Here is a 21,383-nt window from a genome sequence, read left to right as displayed (position 1 = left end):
ACGCTCGCAAAAGACTGGGTAGTCGGGAGGCAGCCGCCCCTCCGCCAACAAAGGAGGGAGCGAGACACGCGCAACAATGAGTGTCGCTCCCTCCTCTTCCAGAACCTCCGATTAGCACGGTTGGATACGCACGGTGCGACAAAAGTTGGACGTACATACTTACGATGGGCAGATCACCGTGGGGAGGAAACACGGCGAGAAGGCGCAGTTGGGATGGCAGGTGTTGCATCTGCCTGCCAGGCATCTCAGTCGGTTAACTTACAACACCTGGGTCCGTCCCGTGACTTGCTGCCAGACAGCCTTTGACACTTCACGTGTCCCTTTATGTGCATTCACCTTTGTACAAGCTGAGCCAGCGGTCGCGTCGCCCTGGCGCTGATGCCACGAGATGTCTTGGTGCTGTGAGATGCGTCTGCTTTCCCAGCGTGTATATTAAACATTACGTTGCCTTGAACACACCTTTTGCCTCGTTTCTCTAGTGTCTGAGATGTGGATAGAGGAGCCTTGTTCATGACCAGGTAAGCGGATGGCAGTGAAGCAGGATCCGTTATTGTACTCTACTTGTCTATGTTCCCTGGCCTTCAACAACCTGCACTGGCCAGCATGGTGAAGTATGGTCAAACAACCTCAATGACCAAAATTATGTAGGGAAGGCTTCATCCAGCAGTGAAGTGACAAAAGCGCTGTACATGTACAAGAACACATGGAGACCATATTCCCTTTTCGATCGGACATCTCCAAAAATAGAACAAAGATGACCACCGCATCACACGCTTTCCAATGCGCTTCTGCGGCCGTCTGGAACGCTCTTCCTTCCGATATGAGGAAACCACTGGAGTTCTACGTAGGTGCATCACTCCCGAAGGCGACGGCGGCAGCAGCAGTGGCGGCGACGGTAGCGTCGGAATCCGCTCCCCTTCGCCCGGGAACGTGGCGGGCGTGCGGTGCACGCGGCACGACGGAGTTGCTTCTCTCCCGTTCTTCTCCTCCTCACCCTTCCCACCACCTCTCCCTCAATTATCCTACAACGTGCAATTAGCCGGTAATCTTATACAGGCGACCCTCCTTACTGTCCTACAAACAGCTTTGTGTCCAAAACATCAGAGAGAAGAGAACAAAAATCACGAAATGAGTTTCATGTGAACAGAGGCATCCAGCCCACAGTTGGAGCAAACAGCTGTGGTAGCGCATAGCTGTAACAGCGCATAGCTGTGGTAGCGCATAGCCGGGGATGACATCTGGGCTCCGGATACGGAGTGGCCAGTGGCAGACTCCCCGGACGAAGCGGTGTCGGACCGCAAGCCACGGTTCTCGCTTGACGTAATTCACCGGCAAGTTACGAGGCCACTCAGCGATGACCACAATTAATGTCGACAAAAGGCAGTTTTGTCCAACAGCTAGCACCGGTCTCCTCATAATTATCTAGAACAATATGCCCCTATGTCGATTCACTGCTGATTGAAGGCCTGCCCGATGGCTTGTTGGTCATAGGGTTTTTATTATTATCTAACTTCAACTGTCTCTATGATGGATTAGGGCACCGGTTTCGAACCTGTGGTCCACAGGCCACTGGTGAGCCACTGGTGGGAGGCTTTGCAAGGCCACGAAAGGTGTTCTGTGGTACTGTTGCAGATGCGAATGTTCTCAACAAAGTTTCCTTGCTTCATTACTGCGTGGTTGTCCGCGAAAGAATGTAGAGGGTTTTGACAACGGCAGGCTCTAGAAAATGTTGAAATGAAATCCACAGTCTTGAAGGTATTATCACTGACGTGGCTTCTGCAAACTCGGCCTGGAGTTTCTCTCCACGGTGCTTGATCAACTGATACTGCCCGTTTGCCGAAAGTATTACTGTTGTTTATCAAGCTTAATTGATATAAGTAATTGCAATAGTCACTACAATGTAACATGTTATAGAAAAAATACATAGATGACTGATAAAGGAAACTTGTCAGCAACATAAAGAAATAAAAGTTATAATAAAAATTGTCTGTAGAAATAAAATGTGAAATTCTTATGAGACATCCTCTTGATGAGACAACGAGAGACCCAGTGTCTTCAGCAATATTTCTGGTGCACAAACAGCCGCGGCACCACGTCTCGCGCGGTAGGATCAGCAGTGCGCCACGGACGCGAGATGTTAACTACCTCGCCTGGTATACATGAGGATGTGGGTTCGATGCCTGTATATTTAGAGTGTGCATGTCCCTCTCCCCGTAGTTGCGTGGATGTTTCTCCGGGTCCTCCGGTTACCCCCCCCCCCCCCCACGTAAAAAAATCAACGTGCGTTCAGAGTATTTTGCTGCGGCTATACATTTCATGTGATGAGCCACTTCTTTTGTGATAGGCAGGCTGCTTCTGAAAGAGAAATATATAGCAGCTCAGTGGGGCCTTACCTGGTAAAATGAAAATAGTTGAGTTTAACTCAACTCCAAGTCTCGGAGGGGAGGGGCCTTTTGGAGAGCGCCCATCATGCCTGGAGACGCGATGGATTTGCATTTAAACGAGGCTTTCATTGTGTCGAATTAAATCCATCTAAAATGAAATATACATCGATAACAATATTTATAATGTTTTGTCCTGACCCTTTCACACCCTCCCCAGCCCCCCCACCCCTGCCCCGACCCCGGGTGCCCTCCCGATGCGTCTCTACCGCACCTTTAGACTTCGCGGGTTTGAACGAGGAAACGAACGTGAATCGGCTCCATTGCGTGTCGTTTTGACCAAACTTCGCCACGCCGATCAGTGCGGCGATGGCGAAAGATAATCGACCGCAACGGATATTAGCCACGGCCAGGGAATTAAACTCGGGTCGCCGGATCAGCAGTGCATCGCACGAAAGTATTAGTCCTACAAACTGTAGTTGGTTTGTTTGGGAATTGAGCAAAACGAATAAACGGTTGTCAGGAGGCGGAGGCAAGCAACTCCTTATCAGCAGCACAGCTGTTGCTGGGACACAGTCGAATACAATTGCACATTTTCTCTTTCTCGGGGTGACACGACCAGCTGAGCAAGGCACCCCCCCAAAGCGGAAGAAGAGATGTGCCTGGTGTCATGCCCAGCCCCACCACCCCCGCCACCACTCCTGGGATGTCTCAAAGTAACGCGACGATAGTTGGTGTTGTTGACGAAGTCGGTGACGAGAAATGTTGGTGAGCCCTAGTGATGTGCGCGCGTCTGTGTTTTTCTGTCGTCGTCGTTGTTGTTGTACTGAGCGAACGACGACTATGAGTGGACGGAAATCACGCGCGATGCTACACGTGGCCAAAGTCGTGACCCACGACGATGGGAGGAGGAAATGAACGACTCCGAGTGTGGACTCGGACTGTGCGCGTTCAGTCACGTTGCTGTGCACTGAGAAAGCAGTGCACTCAGGAAGGGCACACACGGTAATCGGCTATACAATGCACATTATATTTATGTTTTTATATATATACATACAATTACTCGGTTCACCGTTTGGCTGACATGGAAATATTCGGAAGAGTAAAAATTGCCAAACCCTCACACCAACTCATACTTGAATAACCTTCCGTAAGTTGTTTACGACTATAGACTAAGATCACGATTAAAAAAACAAATGCGAACTAAATTAACACCGTTTCCCGGGGTGGGAGTGGCGGTGGTCGTGGGCACGGCTCACGGTCGACACCGGTGACGATTATCTGAACAGGTCCTGGGTCTCCCCTAGGTCGGCTCAGCCTCAAATTAGTATCTGGTGCGGTGTGCAAAACATCGCCACTTGGGAGACAAAGGCGGTCGGTCATGGTACTGGCCACCCACCCCCCAAGTGTACTGTGCCAGCCTTCACAGGTGCTCGCTAACAGCACTTGCCCCAAAAGTCCGTTGAAGGCTGTACAGGGGATCTTTGTCTTTGGTGGGCAGGGCAAGAACTTTGCTTCATTCCCACAAAGCGGGAGCTTCCTGCTCCTGGCCGGGCCATTTAACAAAGCGCGTGACCTCTCCCATGCCAGGGCCAAAGGTCGCAGGTAACAACATTTCCTGGTGACTCATCGGCAAATTAACCCAACGCTGAGACTGTGACTCCGACGCTTGCCAAGAACACACGGCGGACGAGGTCTCGCGACGTGCCTCCGACTCAGCCTCCAGATAAATGTACGCAAGGGAACGCGTCCGACAGGGAACGCGTCCGACAGGGAACGCGTCCGACAGGGAACGCGTCCGACAGGGAACGCGTCCGACAGGGAACGCGTCCGACAGGGAACGCGTCCGACAGGACACGCTCCGAGGAGACGGAGCGGTGAGATCACCGCGCGGTGAAGGTGCTCGGCGGATTATGTGCCATTTATTAATTTGTAAATTCCTTTTTTTAATTTTACTTGGTAGTCGGGTTTTCATTTGCTCGGGAATGGCAATATATGGGATTTGGTTCTCATATATTTAATCAACGTAGAGCGTTGTGGGATGCTATTAGCGGGAATGATGCTAAAGGTGAAATTAAAGTATGATTGCCATTGTGATATCGCAAGATCTTGAAAGATGGTAGCGGATTCGGGACGTCTTCATCCAGCGATGGATTGACCATGGCCGCTGACGATGACGATGTTGATGAATGAATGTTACAGTGATTTTTTTTAAAAACACAACAGCCGGGGCGATGCCTGGACTGGCGAGCGACGCAATCTCCCGCAATCTCTCGTGCGATCGTCACCAGGGCTGGTTTTTCCTGCTTGGGAATTGCACCTTTACAGAGACAGAGGGGATGCTCTCGCCCCAGCCACGGAACTGTGACAGCAGGAGTTTAATTACCCGGCTGTTGAAGGACAGACCGGGGGCGCGAGCAATCAAGCCTGAAATCGGGCGTCAGTTTTCCTGCCCCCTTATCCGCGTGCCCTCCAACCCCATGCTGCCCCTTCGCGTGCTGTTTCGTAATTAGATTTTTTTTTGTGGGGGGGGGGGGCGATTGTGATGTTGCGGTGGCTTTTGCGGTGGCACGCGGTTGGCTTGCGTGGGCCGACCCTCGTTTGTTTGTTCGTGTCGGCAGGTTCCACGTACTCGGCGCGGGTGGTTTCACACGCAGCTGCGCAGTCGTCTTCGCGGAATGGCAAACGCGTGCTCAAGTACAGCGGACGCATCACCGCGCGGGCCGTTTGCCAGTGTCAGAAATGGCACCGAAGGTTACACGCCGAGAGAAAGGCCGTCGCTTGAGGGGGGGGGACGGGACGTAGCTGCCGTTACAGATGAACCCTCACCCCCCCCGCCCCCCGCTTATGTAATGCTCAGTCGCTGGGTGCCCTGTCACGTAAGAAGAGGCCGACATGGCGATACACGCTCTTGGTGGAGAAAAGCCCCACAAGTCAACGAAGCGTTTTGCAACACGAGACGAGTCCAGCACGGTGGCGGCGCTCATAGTCACAAACGAAGCGATCCATTTAAGGGCCACCGAGAATGTTAAGGTGGGGCCCGGTATTGATGAACAAATATGGGGCCGTCCATAAATGACGTCACGCGATTTTGGACGATTTTTGACCCCCCCCCCCCTCCGTCACACGGCGTCACAAAAAGTCAGACCCCCCCTCAAATATGACGTCACAAAGCTCTGCCCCCCCCCAGAAATAAAACATGCTTCAAATCGCTTTAATCTATTGTCATTGTAGTGCGTATTAATGTGGCGCTGCACTCTGATGTTGTAGGAGAAAACATTTATCAAAAATTATGTTTTATTAAGTAGAACGTGTTGTCTATATTTATTTAAAGTTGACGTCACATTTCTCAACCCCCCCCCCCAGACATTTGTGACACATCGTCACAAATGTCTGACCCCCCCCCCCCCAGGTGCGTGACGTCATTTATGGACGGCCCCTATGGGGTGAAACAAAACTTACAATTAGATTATAATAAACACAAAACAGCTTATAATTTGAACATCACAATTAATAATCGTAATTAGTAAAGTAAATTAATTGCTTCACGCAACCTGCGATTGCAAAGCGTGCACTGCTTGTAGTCACGTGATGCGTTCGAAAAACTATTTCTGCTTTAAGCTCTCGGTGGGTTGGCACCACCGCTGTGAGTACAGTGATTACGCAATGCGCTGACCTCACCACATGTCAGGTGACCTTGACCGGGGCAATGTAAAGCCCCTGCCCCCCCCTGCCCCCCCGTATTCGCTCCCCGCTCTCGTAGAGAGAGAACGACTCAGAGGCGCGAGGAGGAACCACAGACGAGCTTGAAGGCAGCCACGCGATGACGGGGCTCCAAAAACGTGCAAAGCTCTGGGATCCTCTGCATATTGTGGTGGTATCGGCCGATTAATGAGTGTTCATGCGTGAGAGGAAACCGACGCACCCGGTGAAATCTCATGTGCGAGAGGAAGAATCGCTCTCTTCCATCCAGACAGAACAGGTGGAGTCCACATTTTTGCTGTACCGCCTTCTTCTGGCAGGCCAGGGTACGGCTCCTCCTTGACACCCGTCGTAAGGGAGTTTCAGGACATGTGTGTGCCATCCACCGACCCTCGCTTGCCTACACGGTGCTGGAGTACAGGCCACGTGTGTAACCGCCACCGCCCCGGCTTCGTGTGTTATCTGTCCCAATAGCGATAAGGGTCGGGACGGCTCGATCAGAAAGCTGTTCCATCTCAGGGTCTCCGAGGCAGCGTGAACATCGCATGGAAACCGTGAAGAGTGAGAACTCCGTGTGCCCACTGACGCCTGAGCCCCTCCCTGCGTGGGGGCCCAGCGTCTCCTCCATGACCCGCCGCCGAGAGTAACGATGGCGTAACGCACGAAACAGAGAGACGTCTTTAAACAAATATCAGCTGAGAACAGCCCTCTCCTATTTTAACTAGAAATCAGCGCCGTGCCCGTCGGGCAAAAGGTGAATTTAAAGCCACCAGCCGTAGCTAGAGTGGAGGATCGTTTTGGAAGCGCGTGACTGTGCTCGCCATCTCTGAGGTACAGGAATAAAAAACGGGACACATCATTGTAAGAAGAAGAAGAATAGTATGTCACGATACCAGAAGGAGAGCGGGGAACTACACGGCAACGATTCGACTGGAACGGTGCATTAATATTACCCGATAGACGAAAACCGTGGATTTTAATTGCCCTGGTAATATTTACATATTTCACCGGATAGCCCACCGCATTATCACGCCGCTGACACAAACAGGGACCCTTTAATGTCCCAGGACAAATTTTCAGATTGCCCAGTAGAGTTCGGTATAAATAAAAAAGGAAGAGATGATCCGAGGAAAGGCAGGACAAGTGGCAACCCTCTGTGGGGCCATGTCGGAGCGCAACTACCGCACTTGACGTGCGCTGTATCACGAGTGGGGGGGGGGGGGGTCAGTTTGAGTTTACGTATATATATATTTAAATATAAAGTCGTGTTCGTACAAAGGTTCCACAGTAAAGACAGATTTGAAAACCCTTGGCAAAACAAATTAAATCTTTCTGGAGAAAAGCAGCTTGGCCGTGGCGCGTCGTGATCGGCGCTGTCGCGCGTACCCCAATACCTCCGATTAGCGCGGTCGGCTGCGTACGGCGCGAAAGAAGTTCAACACACGTGCACGTGTTCATTATTACTTCGGGAAGTTTTACCACCCAATTGCATCCCCCACGAGTGGGAACGCTGCCGTGCCGTAAGTGTGAGCACCCTGGACTCGCGATCCACAATAAATAATCACAGAGCACGCCTCGTTCCCATTTCTGTCCCTACACATTAAAAAAGACACGTAAACTTACGTTTTTACACACATCCCATCAGCTCCGCGGCCTTCTGGGAGTGCGTAATCTTAGAAGCATTGGTTCAACGCGCAAGGAAAACTCTGGACCGGTTCTGACAGCGTCTCATCAGCAGAATGAGGCGTTGCCTAAACTCAGTGCTGGTGAACTGCCAGATGTTCATAGGCCAGACGCCTCTCTGCTGGGTAAGGACAAGATCTCCTGGCGCAGCAGTTGGAACAATGGGGCACGTTTGTCGTCAAATCCTCCCTCTCTGCCAACTCTGTCCAGCGAGCGGTATAAATGGGTACCCTAGTTATTCGATCGGAAGTGTTTCCGCATGGTGGGGTAAAGTATGGGTACTCAAATTTCTTCAAAGATGTCCGCCCGGCGAACAAAATTCGGTCAAACTACCTTCTTTAAAGCTCCCCTCTCATGGGGGCCCTTTCGCCAAGTGGCGTGAGAGCCTCGCCTAGTATCCGGGAGGTCGTGGGTTCGATCCTAACCCTGACGCCTGCTGCTGTATATTTGGAGTTTGCACGTTCTCCCCGTGGTCGCGTGGATTTTTCACGTGGTCCTCCGGTTTTTCCCTCCACGTTTAGAATCAACATCATTTGTCTCCTGCTATAAATTTCCACGTGATAAGCCACTTCGTTGAGTTATCATTTGTGACCAGGTCACTTCTGAAAAAGAGCCGTATAGCTCAGTGGGTCTTTCCTGGCAACATAGAACTACTCTTTGGTTCTTTTGGTAAAGTCACGTAGGTATAAAATAAAATAAATTAAATCACGACGTTTCGATTGCAACACAAGCAATCATCATCAGGTGGGAAAACCACAGCAAGAAAAATGTTTTTTGCAAACATTTTTTTTTATGTTGCAATCGAAACGTCGTGATTTAATTTATTAAATCTTATACCCACGTGACTTTACCGAAAGAACCAAAGAGTATGGATGCCTGCAGTCACGAAAACTTCAAATCTAACATAGAGATAGTTTAATAGTTTTTAATCACAGGGCTACGCCTTTGCCTTGACCGCCTTCATATCCCAACACACCAGGCCTGTGGTGCCATCGCTCAGGCTAAGGATGGGGAGCAGCTGTTATGTTTTTACGGCTGATCTTTTTGCGTGGCCCCACGGAACGCTCGTCTCTGAGGCTACTCCCGCACATCAGCGTCCTCGTGAAGGGCACCACTCACGGCCTTTCCCAACTTTCATCGGCTGATCGGCCGGGCTGCTTTTCCTGTTTCTCCCCTAGCAGGTGTCGTTGCGAAAGCCGATAAAAGTGTCTTGTTCTGAATTGTGAGCCATCCGGCTGCGAGCGGTAACACTGCGTGGAGACAGAGGGACGTGAGAGGGAAGAAAAGGAGAAGTAGGGACTGCGCAAACAAAACTGAAACGTTGATCTGTCTGTACATGCAACGCGGGCAAAGTTGCGCTCGTTCGGCTCGTGACAGGGGCAGGCGCTCCCGGGTATTTGCGCGCCCTCCATCCTCGTGTTGAGGGCCAAACCCGTGTCGACTCAAGTGCCAGGAGGAGGAGGAGGAGGCGGAGGAGGGTTAGAAGTTCTGCTGATGGGAGGAACGTGAGCCAGTGCCGCGGGGATGATAACCGTCGTCAGCCGTGAAGTGGATAAACAAAAACCAGTCAGAGCCGTGGTATTTTTGGACGCTATTAAGGGGCAGATGATACGTTAATCAAATATGTACTTTGAATGGGCGAGAACGTAATGTTCACACGACACTTGTAAAGGGGGGCTTTGCAAAACAACAAAAAATTACTTCGTTTAACTTGAGCAACGAACAGGACAGCACCGCTTCGAGAAACGGGGAAAACTCCAACAAGAGGAGAACGATTTTTGTTTAACAAAAAATACACAAGGCACGATCGATATGGAGCACTCAGGCAAAGTAGGGCAGTGAGGAGGAAGTTACATTTTCATTCAATGACTTTTAGACCTCAAGAGTTTCCACACCAAACCAGCCAGAGCCACGCAAAGTATCTGTAAATGCCACACGCGCGGACCACGCGACGAACCTTTTGAGAACCACGCTGAGGGCTGTCGCTGTTCCGTCGAAACGGATCGGGACCCTTTCGCCTCCTTCTCTTTGGCCCCCCTTTTGAAGAAGAAGAAAAAGAAGAAAGCCAACCCCGACAGCTATTCGAGAGATGCGGCGCTGTCGTTTCCCGCTGCCTTCTGCGCCGCTGCCACCTGCCCCTGATGAAGTTGCGTGCCGAGCTCCGAGGGGCGGGAGCGCAAGCGGGGAACGTCGCTGCAGTGGCGCGGGTCAGCGGAGAGAGAGAGGAGAGAGAGAGAGGAGAGAGAGAGGAGGCAGAAAAAAAATGACGAGGAGGAAGTGTGCCTGTTGCCAGGGGGAACCCAACGTGACACACGCAGCGCGCGTGTGTGCGCGCGCTGTGTGTGTGCGTGCCGCTGTCATGTGACATACCGCGGCGGGTGACGGCACAGGTGGGTGGGCGGAGGGGGCGTGCGTCACTTCTCTGCACAGAGTCGACGCGACCGGAGGAATGAAACTCGACCGATTCGAGTTATCAATTACGTAACGCCCCACCACCACCACCCCTCCCCCGGACCGGTTCCTTGGGCTGGCAGCAGCAGCAGCAGTAGGAGGAGGAGGAGGATGCGGAAAGGTTGAATGCATTTTGCACCGCCCCCGACACTTTGAAAGATTTTTTTTTCGTGCATGTGTAAACCTTCCGTGCGACGAAAAACTCTCCAAACCAGTCTTTTCGGTCTCGTCTACGGAGACTAATTTGATAAGAAGAGAAGTGAGACAGAGAGAGAGAGAAAAAAACATTTCAACATTTTAGGCTGAAATACATATTTATTTTTGTCGCGAGATTCCGCAGATGCCGCAGTGGCAGAGCGCGTGGCACGTGGCATCAGGTCCCTGCTAAGCTCAATGGCGCTCATCATCATCAACATCCTCATCATCATCAACAACATCATGGATTACATTATCATGGAATTATTCTCCACCGCGCACTGGCAGAGGGGAATAGTTTTCATAGCTCAGTCCCCGGACAGCTCTGGCTGAAATTAAGTCTTCAAACTTTACCAGCAGAATTTATTACAGAATTATTATTATTATTTATACTGCACCCCCTCCCCTCACCACCATACAGTACATCTCAGGTTGCCAGAACAGAAGGGCATTTAAATTACTCGGTAAGGAAGTGATTGTAGCCCAGACGCAATGTCTAAAACAATACAGTGTAGACAATGCCGTTATTGTTACACATATTGTTTACACAGGAAAGCCTCATTAAAGCTCCTCTGTTATCTCTTTTTTTTTCTTCCCCAAAGCGATATTTTCATTCAACATACAAATGCACAGCACGCTGCGAGGGCACGAGCCGGGAGAAAGATGCAAACAAATACAAAAACAAACGCGCAAGCTAATCGACTTTCCTTCAGATGGCTCCTGCCAAGTTGGTTGCAGCATGGAGGCGACGATTACCATCTACAGCAGCGCCCTTCATTCGTTTTCAGAGGGGGTTGCCACTTTCGCCGATAAGACATCGTCAGCGTGTGAGTGCCGCCACGCGTTTGAAACCATTGGGGGGTTGACAGCAGCACGATGGCGATGATGGGCGTGAGGGGGGTGTCTCCACCATTTGTGTTTTGTCGGGGGGGGGGGCGCTCACGTTGGGGACCGCACTGAAGGGGCCTTGCAAATGACGAACACTCCTGTGTGCAGGGTAATCCAATTGGGCCATTGGGAGAGTGGGGCTGACGGCACGACGCCTTCCACCCTGCCACCCTCTCCGCTCGGCCGTGTATCCCACACAAAGGCACAGAATGTGCTGTAACACTCTCATATCGCATGCTATAGTATCATAAAATAGCTAAATTTGGTCGCTGGCTAGAGGGAGGGAGGGAGTGTCACGTCCAAAGGACGTGTGGCCTGCTATTAATGTGTACGTTGAACTTCTTTCGCACCGTGTGTAGCCAACCGTGATAATCGCAGGTGCGGATATTATTATGATTATAATGATGATTACCTTTCATAATGCACATATGCAGGAATACAGATATACCGGTAGGAACCTCCTGGTTACAGCAGCCCACAGGGGATTATTGTGTCCGTCGTGCAGGGAGGGGCTGTGTGGGGAAGGAAGGGCTGGGTGGGGAGGGGAGGGTGGGGAGGGGCTGGGTGGGGAGGGGCTGGTCACCCCGTGGTGCCCTTATAAAACTCAACGTTTAACCTACTCACGCCGGCTTGCGCCCGCCCTCACAGTCGGGCATATTTGCGGAACACACCACGCCGCCGTTGACCCTGGACATTGACCGAGCAATCCAACGTTCCTACCAGCTCCCTCCGCAGGACAATGTGTTCTAGAAACATATTCGAAACTCACCCATAGATTGCGGACCCCTCGCGCCAACATTTAGCGCTTGACGGCGTTGTAACCGATTAGCCTGAGAGCGAGCACGACGACACGAAATCCGCGTACCGCCGAGGACGCGACGAAAGTTCCACCGGCTGCTCGTGGTGGGGTTATTTTAGTTTTTAAACACGAAAAACAGAGAGACAAGCCGACTAACTTAGCGCTGCTTCTGGTGGTAGCGATGGGCGCAGCCGCTTTCGACGATATCCCCGAAGGCATCGCGGGAGAGAGGCTGGGATACCTTAGAGGAGTTAAGCCCCCCTCGAGGATCTCCCAGCGCTTCCAAGAGCCGAGCAGGGCCACGGGCTACACCGCCTCCTCCACCGCCACCGCCTGGGCCGCGGCCTTTCAAATCGGCGCCCGCGTTCCCGCCCGCCCTCGCGGGCAATCGCTGTGATCACTCGCTGATGCGCCTTTACAATCAACAACGGCGAAGGAGCAGCGGCAGACGGGCGCGCAGAATCGAATCCGTCCCCTGTGCCCGCACGCGTGCGGCGCGCTGCGTTGTGAACGCTGCGGGTATCGGCGCTGCGGGTGCGCTGCGTGCGGTGTGCGTCGGTGGCTCGTCCCGAGGATGGAGGAGGAGGTGGGTCGAGGGGATGCGTCGTAACGGGGCGCTGGGACAGGGAGGGTGGGTGGCAGGGAGGGTGGGTGGCAAGGACGCTGGGAAGGGGAGGGAGGGTGGCAGGGAGGATGGGTGGCAAGGACGCTGGGAAGGGGAGGGAGGGTGGCGGGGAGGGTGGGTGGCAAGGACGCTGGGAAGGGGAGGGAGGGTGGCAGGGAGGATGGGTGGCAAGGACGCTGGGACAGGGAGGGAGGGTGGCAGGGAGGATGGGTGGCAAGGACGCTGGGAAGGGGAGGGAGGGTGGCGGGGAGCGTAGCGGCGAGCGCTACGCTGCTCTACGATCCCGGCGACACGGGTTCGACTCCCGCTCACGCCCAACACCCAGTGACGATTATCTGAAACCGGTGCTGGGCCTCCCCTAGGTCGACTCAGCCTCAAATGAGTACCTGGTGCCGTGTCTAAGCATCGCCACTGGGGAGATAAAGACGGCCGGGCGTGGTGCTGGCCCGCCCACCCCCTCGCGTACCGTTCCGGCCTTCGTAGGCGCTCGCCAACAGCACTTGCCCCAACAATCAGACAAGCCTCTCCGGGGGATCTTTGTCTTTGTTTGGTGTGGTGGGGGTGATGGGGGTGGGGAGGAGCTAATTGAACGGATCCTTTCGTGGACGCGGTCTTCCGTGTCGGCACTCACGAGAGCTTCGCCTCCGTCGCCGTCGCAGCAGCACAAACCACCGCGCCAACGAAGCGACTGGCAGTGGCCGAGCCTCACGTTTTGGCTTCGGGAACGCAAACGTAGAGGCAGCAGTAGCAGCAGCAGCAGCAAGCAGTCCGCACGAGGGAGGCAGGTGACAGCGCTCGGTATACCAATCACAGCTCACGCGTCCTTCCTAGCTGCTCACACTTTACGCACGCCAAGATGCTAGCCCCCCCCCGCCCCCAATACTTGACAACGGCTGTTGGAGATGGATGGGCGTGCAAGTCCACGTGTGTTTGTCTACGGGCGTGCGTGTGTGTCTGTGTAACGAGCTCGCATGCAAATACGCCCGTGTGTGCTCTATTGAGCAAGGGGCATTCATCCAGCACCCCCCTTCCTCTTCCAGGCACCTGAATACATTCAGGTAAAACTACTCCGCTCACTTCACCACCACCCACATTGTGTCACCAGGCACGCAGGTACACAAATAGGGGGCCAGCACCCGCAAGCCTTTACACGCGTTTAGGGTTTGGTGATTCAGCCCGAACTTGTAACGCCTCCTTCGTTTCAATAACGCGGCCGTCGCCAATCGAGTTTAGCGACGCACAAACACGGCCCGCGTTTTATCGCCCGCGATGATGATGGGCACTTTCGGGGCACTTGGGTGCAGCCATGACGATTGCCGATATCAACTGCAACGTATGCGTGTTTTAACTTCTTTCGCACCGTACGTAGCCAACCGTGCTAATCGGAGGTGTGGGGGGAGGAAAACAACTGTATGGGTCTCTGTGTGAGTCTATGGGTCTCTGTGTGAGTCTATGGGTCTCTGTGTGAGTCTATGGCTCTCTGTGTGAGTCTATGGGTCTCTCTGTGAGTCTATGGGTCTCTGTGTGGGTCTATGAGTCTCTGTGTGAGTCTATGAGTCTCTGTGTGAGTCTATGGGTCTCTGTGTGTGTCTGTGGGCTCTGTGTGAGTCTATGGGTCTCTGTGTGAGTCTATGGGTCTCTGTGTGAGTCTATGGGTCTATGTGTGAGTCTTTGGGTCTCTGTGTGAGTCTAGGTCTCTGTGTGAGTCTATGGGTCTCTGTGTGAATCTATGGGTCTCTGTGTGAGTCTATGGGTCTATGTGTGAGTCTTTAGGTCTCTGTGTGAGTCTAGGTCTCTGTGTGAGTCTATGGGTCTCTGTGTGAATCTATGGGTCTCTGTGTGAGTCTATGTGTCTCTGTGTGAGTCTATGGGTCTATGTGTGGGTCTATGAGTCTCTGTGTGAGTCTATGAGTCTCTGTGTGAGTCTATGGGTCTCTGTGTGAATCTATGGGTCTCTGTGTGAGTCTATGTGTCTCTGTGTGAGTCTATGGGTCTATGTGTGGGTCTATGAGTCTCTGTGTGAGTCTATGAGTCTCTGTGTGAGTCTATGGGTCTCTGTGTGAATCTATGGGTCTCTGTGTGAGTCTAGGTCTCTGTGTGAGTCTATGGGTCTATGTGTGGGTCTATGAGTCTCTGTGTGAGTCTGAGTGTCTGTGTGAGTCTATGTGTCTCTGTGTGAGTCTATGTGTCTCTGTGTGAGTCTATGTACGTGTGTATGTTGAAATTCTTTCACACCGTACGTAGCCAACCGTGCTAATCGAAGGTGCTGGGTGTCGATTTTTATCGACGTTGCTGAGCGCGGACCCCCCCCCCCCCCCCCAATGGCCCAACGCGCCGAGTGGCCATATCCGCGTTAGTCATGAGGATGTGAGCAGAACAAAGAATGTTGTTGGCTGTTGTTAGTGGTTGTGGTGGTGGTGTTGGATCGCATCTCTTTTTGCGGGAACGAGTCGGGCAACCGAGACGCCGCCGGAGTGCTCCACTCCGGGCTGGGCTCTGCCCGAGCCGGTGGCTTCTTGTCCCGCTGGCACGTGGTGGCCACGAGTGGCGGCCACGAGTGGTGGCCACGAGTGGTGGCCACGAGTGGCGGCCACGAGTGGCGGCCACGAGTGGCGGCCACGAGTGGCGGCCGCGAGTGGTGGCCACGAGTGGTGGCCGCGAGTGGCGGCCACGAGTGGCGGCCACGAGTGGTGGCCGCGAGTGGTGGCCGCGAGTGGCGGCCACGAGTGGCGGCCGCGAGTGGTGGCCACGAGTGGTGGCCGCGAGTGGCGGCCGCGAGTGGTGGCCGCGAGTGGTGGCCGCGAGTGGCGGCCGCGAGTGGCGGCCGCGAGTGGTGGCCACGAGTGGTGGCCGCGAGTGGCGGCCGCGAGTGGCGGCCACGAGTGGTGGCCGCGAGTGGCGGCCGCGAGTGGTGGCCGCGAGTGGTGGCCACGAGTGGTGGCCGCGAGTGGTGGCCGCGAGTGGTGGCCGCGAGGGGGCCTGGCGAGGTGGGTCACCCAACACCGCGGAAGCCCTGGGAGAGGGCCACTACTTGGAGAGGCCTACATCTAGCAGTGGACCGATCATGGTTGATGATGATTGCGACGATCTAGTCAGGAAGTGATACCAAAATGCAATCACCTGCTCGAAAGTAAAAGACCGCAATGCACGACTTCGCTTACAGACGAGGAAATAGGTCCTGTTGGCATCACAGCCTGCATGCCAGGCTTATACAGTACATGTGTTGAACGCTAAACTGTGCCTGCTCAACTGTAAACAAAATAGTAAAGCTATTTTTTCGCGTGTTTGCATCCTCTCTCTCTCTCTCGTTCGTATTGCACCTGCCCTGCCTGCATCGTCACAACATGGAGACATTTCCATTCCGCAGGCCTGGCAGGACACGTGCGGACTTCGCTGAGATGACTTTACAGAAATACTCCTCGAGATGTCTTCAATTGCCTCTTAGCCACACTGTGGTTGTACAACCCCTCGCATCGCCTGCTAGGAGCAATCAACCTTTTTATTTATAATTATTATAATCTCCCCCCCCCCCCCTTCAGAGATGGAGTTTGCAGTGATTGGTGATCGTGCTGAAACAGTGAACTTGTTACGGGTTTTGACTTAAAGCTTTCGTGACTGCAGGAATTCATATTCTTTGGGGTATAATTATGTTTGAACCTATCTACGTCACTTTACCGAAAGACCCAAATAAAATTGTTACGGGTTGGATACCCGGTTGGACCACGGGCTGACCACGGGTGGATGGAACCTCGGTTCGACTCCAGGGTCTCAGCGGTGCCTGCTTAGCACTCGACGCAGAACCTGTATTACTGCTGGAGACAGCTGACCAGCTGAATTCAGAGACCACTCTTCTTGTATTGCCCCATATTCATGAACCAGTAACGACAGATCATGTCGCCAGCACACATTACATTAATAGTCCATGACCGTTCATTGGTCAATCCGCGGTTGAATGAAGATCTCCCATCCCCTTCCCTTATGATCCCACGATGCAACAATTAGATTTAGGGGCCGTCCATAAATGACGTCACGCGATTTTGGACGATTTTTTACCCCCCCCCCCCCTTCGTCACACGGCGTCACAAAAAGTCAGACCCCCCCCCTCAAATATGACGTCACAAAGCTCCCCCCCCCCCAAAATATAAAACATGCTTCAAATCGCTTTAAACTATTGTCATTGTAGTGCGTATTTAATGTGGCGCTGCACTCTGATGTTGTAGGGGAAAACGTTTCTCAAAAAGTCTATTTAATTAAGTAGAACGTGTTGTCTATATTTATTTAAAGTTGCGCATTTTTATGTGATGTCACATTTCTCAAACCCCCCCTCCTCCTCGTCACACATCGTCACAAATGTCTGACCCCCCCCCCCCCCCAGGTGCGTGGCGTCATTTATGGACGGCCCCTTGCTATTTAACAATTTTTATTCTACCAGGTAAGGCTCACTGAGCTACATCGCTCTTTTTTAGAAGCGACTTGACCACAATGAAGTGGGCTTATTATCGCGTGGACATATTTCGCAGCCAAATACTCTAAAAGCGTGTTTCTCAATGTGCGAGGGAAAACCCGGAGGACCCAGAGGGAATTCCTTGCGACCACGGGGAGAACACGCAAACTCCAAATATACAGCGGCCAGAGTCGGGATCTAAATCACGACCTCCTGTATGCCAGGCCAGGTAGTTAACATCTCTACACCGTGGCGTCGATTCGTTTGTTGAATTCCCTCCACGATCCCTCCCCGTTACAAGTACTCAAAGAAGCAAAAGGAGCATCGGGCAGCTCCCATCGCTGCTTGCAGACCGCAGCCAATGGAGGAAAATATAAATTCCAATCGGTGATGACGTGTGGGTAAGGATGTGGGTAGGGGTGTTTGTGTGTATATAGGACAGCCAGATATGGATGTCCCGTAAAGTGAAACTCCCATTGATCGGGGAGGGATATGGGGCTGAGTCAATTACGAAGCACGTTTGCTAACCACCGTGCCAGCCGGCTGACTTGGGTATGAAAGGTCAGGGGTTGCCACCGCTGAGGCTGCAACATCCAGGACGTAGCGCGGAAAGACGAACATCTCACCGGTGCTCACAGAGGGGTGAGGCAAGTAACAGTGCGTCGTCTTGAGTGATGTGTGTATGATGCAAGGCCGTAGCCATGGAGTCAACATTGGGGGGGACCAAATCTTCCAGGGGGTCTGAGGGTCCCCCCCCCCCAAAAAAAAAATTACATTTGAAAACGAATTTACTGTAGATTCCTGCCTAAAATAAAATAAAAATTCACGAACATATAGGATGGACTTTTTATTTTATTTTTTACAATAATGTCTAATAGTGTATTGTATTCCATTGCGCTGTTTTTTCTTTTTTACCTTTTCTTGTTTCATTGTATGTAATGGCAGAGATTAGGGAGTAATACAGTACAACCATAACCACAATTATATAAACAGAAATCTATTTTATAGCAATATATGGGGGGGGGACATTTTGAGCATATTTGAATATTGGGGGGGGGGGATGTGTGTCCCCCTCAATATATATTATTATATTTACAGCCTTGGTGTGATTACTCTGTAATATTCCAGGAAGACTTAAATGTTTTCTCGGACAGCGACCTCAAGAAAAGGACCATCCAGGTGGCGACCCGGGTGACGGTCCGTGCCATATCTCGATGGCCCTGTGACTGTCCCATTGTAGCAACAACAACAACAACAAAAAGCTGCCATCGGCTACAGACACAGCCACCGATGGGGCCCCGGGACAAACGCCCCGGACAACGACAGCGGTGGAGACGGCGGCGGTGACGGCGGCGGCGTTGCCGTTGCCAGGCCGTGCTTGCGCCACTCTCCCATTGAGGGCATCTCCACGGCGGGGCGAGCACACGAACACAAGCGGAGGATCACCTTCCAAAGACGCCGCCTCTCCCCCCGCTCTAACGCCCCACCCAACGTCCCCTCCCCTCTAGCGCCCCCCCCCTCCTCTAACGCCCCACCTCGCAACCCCCCCCCTCTACCCCCCTAATGCCCCCCCCTCTAACGCCCTTCCTCTAACGCCCACCTCCCCTCTACTGCCCCCCCTCGCAATCCCCCCCCTCTAGCCCCCCCCCCCCTCTAACGCCCCCCCTCTAACGCCCCCCCCAATGCCCCCCCCTCTAACGCCCCCCTCCCAACGACCCCCCCCTCTAACGCACCCCCCTCTAACCCCCCCCCCCAATCACCACCGTGTGTACACACAACCCACCCCCCCGTCAACACGAGCGCCACCACCCTCACCACCACCACCAACCACCACCAACCACCAGTAGCTGGGCAATCTCTTCAGTTCACGCGCACGTCTGAAAGGGAATGCAAATCGGGAGCACTCCGCAAGCAATCCCGTTTGGTTGGTTTAACTTATCGCTTTGTACTTTATTGTTAATATATATATAACAAACACGCGGCCTTTGGCTCCCGCACTGTGGCAGGGACAGGTTCTGCCGGATTGTGCAAGGAAAAGTCGCCGTGCGTGCGACAGTTTTGTCGTCTCGTGCGTGGCTCATAAGTGGTCTCACTCGGCGGCCCGCGTACGGTAGGTAGCGCGCTCTATAAAATAGCGACCCCAAACAACCAGGAATTAAAACACAAGGACAATTCGTATTTACATTAATAACCGATTCATGCTTCTTAAAAATGCGTAGATTTTTCGGCCAATTGTATTGTACTATCGATGTGACGTTACGATACAAAGTATCCATTCGGATCTCTGACAGAGCAGTGGAACAACCTTTGTACTACAGTATTAGAAAATGGTCCACGGAAATGTGTACCACAGAGCTACCTTTGAGATCCCTGCACGTGGCCTCTTGCTAAATCAACGTAGGGGGTGGGTGGGGGAGTGCTTGCCCACCCGCCCTTCGACAGAGAGTGATGATTGCTGGCAGGACAGTCAAATTTATATTTTGAAGTCTCAGAGCTGGGAAATTAGCTCTAGTTGGCGCCGTACCACGTTTATGTGAATGGCCTGTTTTGTGAGCACCCTTTGATGACCAGGCCGAGACCGTCAACTCGCGAGACGAGATAACCCGGCTCTGGATTCATACCCAGGCTCTCAGCCGTATCGGCTCAGCGCTCTGACCTCTGAGCTCGCCGGCCATATAAAAAGAAATACATATTTAACACCGACCGCTACTGATGACGAGTTTAAACCGAGTGCATTGTTCGGATATTTGTACCCAACCATTTTAATGTGTTCAATAAAATACCGCAAAAAAAAGCCAAGTCCAACACATTCCATAACGCGTCTGACGATCTGGCCTTGGACGGCACGGGGAGGGTTGGGAGGAGGGCCCAGCCACACGGCCAAAACCCACTCCCCCCAGCAGCCCACGCTCCTGGCTGCAGCCATGCACCGCAAGCCGCCCCCCCTTCCCCTCGTCTGCAGAGGTCACCTGCCGCCCCCTAGTGTCATCGCGGAGCTCACATGACTCCCGTCAGCACAGGCGGCCCATTGGCTCGCCTGGACGAGGGGGCCTTGTGACTTCGCCTGACCAAAACAAATTGAATAATCGGCGTGTGACGAAATACTACAAACGACAAAACCCACGCAGGACCGTCTGACTACATGTTCTTCATTTCAGTATATGTTTTTCCCAAGCGGTTACTCGTTACTTAAACTGCATTTACTGTCTAATTAGGACGCAGATTAAGTAAAAGGTGATCATTTAAAAAGTAATGTTTGCTATAAAATAAACCAAGACCTACGTAAATCATGTGCGCACTCTCAAGCTTAAGTAAGCCGTACAAAAGGTTTAACTCTAAAAAGATTTGCTTTCAGTGGGGTTTAAGCTTCCACGCCGAGCCCCATAATACGTTAATCACTTTGCATTAAAAATGCCGGGACTGCGTTCCCAACCCGAACTTTGACGCACGATGCACACAGCCTGTTTCGCAAACACCACGGCACTCAGAGACAGACCTACGCCAAGCTAATGACACGCTAACTCGCCTTGCAACCCGCAAACACCATCAACCCCGAAAGGCCCTTCTGCGGAAATGTCAAATCATTCTGGTTCAATCAGCGAAGATTAAATGAATAATAGTTTCATTATTATCCATACCCACTGTATAATCCCCTCCGAACAAAAAACAACAGCGCATTATTACACACTGTGTTTGCACACATATGGTGAGGGCATGAATAGATTTCGAATGTCATCGCGTCATCCAATATGCATGCGCGGCCGGCAGAATTTTGGAATAATTCGGGATACTAATGATTTTAAAAGATGCAGACTCACGCCCGCGGGAGACGCAAGCCTCCGTGTCTCACCTGCACTCGAGTTTGCTGCCACTTGGGTCTGCCTCCGAGCCAACTTGGTTGGATCCGCTTTCCGTCGGCCACACCACCTGAATTAAAATCACAAAATATGCAAATCAAGCAGGCTTCTCTCCCTTACAACTCAGCCCGACGATGTTCGATTGATTTTGCATTCCTGCGCCGTTAAATGTATCTGCGTCGCTTCTCCCGTGATCCGCGCGCGATCAAATGCTCGGATTCTCTGGACGGGAGGGGGTGGCTGCTCTCACACCTGGGCTGTGGGTACAACCGTGGGCGCTCGCGAGCCAGACGACGCGGCGAGCCGAGTGAACTTGTGCCGACGACGATGGCCGGTCCCCAGCTACTGGCGCTGTCGG

General features: G+C 52.6%; 1 protein-coding gene across 3 annotated transcripts in view; it reads right to left on the bottom strand.

Annotated features, from left to right (window-relative positions):
* LOC144722759 (RNA-binding protein 47-like) overlaps positions 1-21,383 on the bottom strand; it is a 49,774-nt gene extending 28,391 nt beyond the window's left edge. Inside the window, exons 1-2 of one of the 3 annotated variants that reach the window (XM_078601147.1) lie at positions 21,278-21,383; positions 21,019-21,095 (exon numbers count right to left, since the gene is read on the bottom strand). The gene's annotated coding sequence lies outside the window, so the exon portion shown is untranslated. Of the gene's footprint in view, positions 1-163; positions 774-9,723; positions 10,109-21,018; positions 21,096-21,277 lie in introns of those variants that run through there. The other 2 variants (XM_078601148.1, XM_078601151.1) reach the window with 2 other exon arrangements.

This window comes from Lampetra planeri, chromosome 15, assembly GCF_965212315.1.
Source record: "Lampetra planeri chromosome 15, kcLamPlan1.2.h2, whole genome shotgun sequence".
Classification (NCBI taxonomy): Eukaryota; Metazoa; Chordata; class Hyperoartia; order Petromyzontiformes; family Petromyzontidae; genus Lampetra; species Lampetra planeri.
The sequence above is the reverse complement of the archived record's forward strand: the minus strand, read 5'-3'. Positions and strand labels throughout refer to the sequence as shown.